Raw genomic sequence first — 4,813 nt, 5'->3', positions numbered from 1 at the left:
CTGGGTTTGCAAGGATTTCATTTGTATTTTACCAGAACTTCTAGGTTTACCATACTAACTTAAAATTGGTTCCCTTCCCTTAGGTTTTCAATTTCCATTAAAACCTAATTATTCTCCTCTTTCTGTACAAACTCAACGAACTTAAAAAGCATCTGTATTCATTGTCATGTTAATTATAGCATGGCTGTAATTCAGTCATTTCGATTTCCAACGCTTTAATTAATATTCTGAATGCAATCAGCACTATACAACCAGTGGCTTGCAGTAGTTTGCATATGGTTCCATAAACGTAATATAAGGCCTAGATTGCTTTATATAATCCACGACTACTAAAAATTCCTTTGTGGTAACCAAATAATTAAACTTCTTGATTGAAAGAGTTTTTTTTACGCTACCGCATGTGTTATTTTAATGAATGGATTTGAATAGTAGGTATTAGTAAGGATATTGTAGTCATCATCTAAGAATAGGAATATTTGATCATCGAGAAGGTGCCTCCCCCCCCCCCTCTCTGAAAAATTTGATCTTCACCAAAGTGTTACTCCTTCTGTTAAACTAAGTAAGAAGATATTTTCATTAAAAACTACTTAACTACAAGACAGATTGGGGTTGAATTCAATAGAAGTATTTGGTTCTGGTGAAAGCGTCATCTTCTTCCATTACATAAGTGCTAAGTAGCCAGTAGGGAAGTATTTTAGTTAAAAATTATGTACTCTCAAATCGAGGTAGGGGTTAAATTTCTAAATTTTCTTACGAGCTAATAGAATAATGAATTTCAATCTGAGATCATCCCAAAACTGCTAAGGAAGAAGATATTCTCATTAAAAACTCCGAAATTTTAAAATAGATAGGGATTTAATTTTTATAGGTTATGTATTAACTAGTTAATCCTCTAAAAGGACATTCGATCTGAAAATAAAATTATTTGATATTCCATTGAATACGCAATCGCATGAATAATCACTTAATTTCAAGACAGATTGGGACTGACTTTCTATTTTCATGTATTTCGTCTTAGTAACGGTAGCTCTTAAATCTGGATTTGTTTTTCCAATTTTATAGATAGGTAAAGTTGGGATTTTTGACATTTTTTTTAGATTTAAGCCGTTTAGAAAGTCTACGGGGTGTGAAATTTAGAAGGTTGAGTTTTTGGCTGGTGGAATTGCAAGAAAAAGGTATCTGAAGACGAAATACGCGAAGGGGGTGAAGAAAATCAACAGCTTTAGAAGGTGTATAGCTTACAGGTTACTGGACACGACTTGAGCGTGTTGTGGTATACCAAAATTTCTAATCACATTCCCATTTGCAATTCAATCTCGCGCACCCACATTCCAGGGCAAATATTGACAAACGAAACCCTTTCCGTAAAACGTTTACACTTAACAAATTACTTTCACACGACCTTTCCGTGTATTGATTGTTTGTGCACCAAAAATCTGAACACCATTAGTTTCGGATTTGCTGATTTAGAAAAAAAAAGGCATTTCAATTAACGGCTGAGCTGGATAGATTCGTTTTATGTTCAATAATTTAAATTCATTCAACTCTACGGATTACCGCAACGCTTTTAATCGAAATGTCTCAAAATAAATTTATTACAAATGGTTAACATATTGCACGATTTGCCAATTAAATTGGTGCATTAGTAATTTCTATATTGCGACCACAATATCCGTTTTAATTTATTATTTAATCATTTTAGGTATACCTATATGAAATTTCAGAGTGAGATTTACTCATATTGAAATTTTGCTCCGGAAGGGTTAACTGTTTTCGCGGTTCTAGTTGTTTATCTGTACAGTAATTTTCTGCGCATTTTTGCTGTGTCATACAAATTTTGTGCTTTTATGGTTTTCGAGTTATCGAAATTTCTAGAATAGGTACCTATATACTGAATGCTCCAAACTTGTACGCCCATTTTGTGCTTTTTTTTAATTTTTTTGTTTTTGTTTGCTTAGATTAATTACCGCTAGAACTTCTATTCAGTACACGATAAATCCGAGTTCCGAGGCGAGTGATTAGGACGTTGCAAGGGTGTACTTCATCACTGGCAGTAGCACCAACGAAGGTCAGATCCTTTCCTTTTTTTACATTATCATTTCCTTATAACACACGGAGAAAAATGTATGTTAAAGGTATTTAAAAATATAATAATAGCTATCAAAAAATATAATACGTATAGGGATAGCTATGAAGAATTGTAAAATTTATCATATACATATTGTGCAAGTGTATAGCTAGTTTTACTAGGTATATATTGTTTTAACTCATACCAAAAACTGTATGTAACGGCAACCATCTCATATGCATGCGTTTGTAATACGGGAGTAGTTGAATTAACATCTCCGCTTTGTATTAATAAGTAACTTAGATTATTGCAACTAATATACACACCCTGCCTGGATTCTACAGGCCACATTCTATAAGAGAATTTTTTTTCTGGGTCGATCTGAGACAATTTTTTTTCGGGGCTCAAAAAAAGGCAAAAATCGACTACACCAAAATTTCTCGGGAAAACACTTTTTCTTATTAATTTTGGTGCGTAGAATCCAAAACAATTCGTACTTTTTCGATCAGGCTTCTCAATCAAAAGTTATAGACTAGAAACCAATTTCGAAAAAAAATTCAAAGGGCTGTAACTTTTGAACTAGTAACCCAATCTTGGAACTGTTTGAAATTATGGATCCTACAGGCCACATTCTATAAGAAAATTTTTTTCCAGGTCGATCTGAGACAATTTTTTTTTCGGGGCTCAAAAAAAGGCAGTGTATAACCTTCCTTTTTTACCAAAAATCGACTACACCAAAATTTCTCGGGAAACACTTTTTCTTATTAATTTTGGTGCGTAGAATCCAAAACAATTCGTACTTTTTCGATCAGACTTCTCAATCAAAAGTTATTGACTAGAAACCAATTTCGAAAGAAAATTCAAAGGGCTGTAACTTTTGAACTAGTAGCTCAATCTTGGAACTGTTTGAAATTATGGATTCTACAGGCCACATTCTATAAGAAAATTTTTTTTCCGGGTCGATCTGAGACAATTTTTTTTCGGGGCTCAAAAAAGGCAGTGTATAACCTTCCTTTTTTACCAAAAATCGACTACACCAAAATTTCTCGGGAAAACACTTTTTCTTTTTAATTTGGGTGCGTAGAATCCAAATCAATTCGTACTTTTTCGATCAGACTTCTCAATCAAAAGTTATAGACTAGAAGCCAATTTCGAAAAAAAATTCAAAGGGCTGTAACTTTTGAACTAGTAGCCCAATCTTGGAACTGTTTGAAATTATGGATTCTAAAGGCCACATTCTATAAGAAAATTTTTTTTCCGGGTCGATCTGAGACAATTTTTTTTCGGGGCTCAAAAAAAGGCAGTGTATAACCTTCCTTTTTACCAAAAATCGACTACACCAAAATTTCTCGGGAAAACACTTTTTCTTATTAATTTTGGTGCGTAGAATCCAAAACAATTCGTACTTTTTCGATCAGACTTCTCAATCAAAAGATATAGACTAGAAACCAATTTCGAAAGAAAATTCAAAGGGCTGTAACTTTTGAACTAGTAGCCCAATCTTGGAACTGTTGAAATTATGGATTCTACAGGCCACATTCTATAAGAAAATTTTTTTTCCGGGTCGATCTGAGACAATTTTTTTTTCGGGGCTCAAAAAAAGGCAGTGTAACCTTCCTTTTTTACCAAAAATCGACTGCACCAAAATTTCTCGGGAAAACACTTTTTCTTATTAATTTTGGTGCGTAGAATCCAAAACAATTCCTACTTTTTCGATCAGACTTCTCAATCAAAAGTTATAGACTAGAAACCAATTTCGAAAGAAAATTCAAAGGGCTGGAACTTTTGAACTAGTAGTCCAATCTTGGAACTGTTTGAAAAAGGCAATGTATAACCTTCCTTTTTTACCAAAAATCAGGATACACACATATTGGTTTCGAATATATAAAATTATAAGTTCAAAAATCATGATATATTTGCAACAATAAGGTATAATAATAATCAATATAATACAGTTTTGTTGTACTTATACTGCCATATTGTATTGGCCCAACCCTCAAAATCTCTGGAACATCACTCATGATTATAAGTGGTATAGAATTCATCTATAAACTTCACCAAAATTGCGAGCCACATACACATACGCACTGAACTGACTGTCGACTGAACAAAAACCGCATACAATATACAATACAGAGCTTTTAATAATTTAGTGCAACCTTTGCAACGGTTGTTCTCAAAATAAGCCAATGCTGATCTTGCAGATTCAGCATCATTACAATTACATCATATGTTAAAAATTATTATATGGGTTGGTTAGTTAGTTCCCACCGACACTGTGCAGCGGCGCCACTTGTTACACTCAAATTGTTGATTTATCGCCCGCCAAGATACAGACTTTATTTACAAAAATTATGATTTAATTTTTTGGGGTCATGTTTAGAAGTAACTTATCTAAAAAACTGTCGGTTTACTTTTTCCATAAATCGTCTTGATCGAGAGTAAAAAAATAAAACAGATTAGCGCAATAATCGGTGCGAAACATCTAATCTTTAAACAATCGGTATTCAGTTGCTATAAACTTAAAAAAAAAAATAGTCCGAACATTTTGTAGATAAAGGTCTAAATTTATAAAATAGTTCTTAAAAAAAATTATTTTTTTAAAAACAACTAGAGTTTTTATGGCGGGCGCTCTTATGGAAATTTACATTGGGTGCAGTGGGTACAGAAGACTCTTATTCAACCGCAATGTTTTCATTTAAGAATGCCGGCCGTCATAAAATGTTTGGTATCATCTGAGGCGAA

The sequence above is a fragment of the Photinus pyralis genome, unplaced genomic scaffold (genome assembly GCF_008802855.1).
Source record: "Photinus pyralis isolate 1611_PpyrPB1 unplaced genomic scaffold, Ppyr1.3 Ppyr1.4_LG7, whole genome shotgun sequence".
NCBI lineage: Eukaryota > Metazoa > Arthropoda > Insecta > Coleoptera > Lampyridae > Photinus > Photinus pyralis.
The sequence above is the reverse complement of the archived record's forward strand: the minus strand, read 5'-3'. Positions refer to the sequence as shown.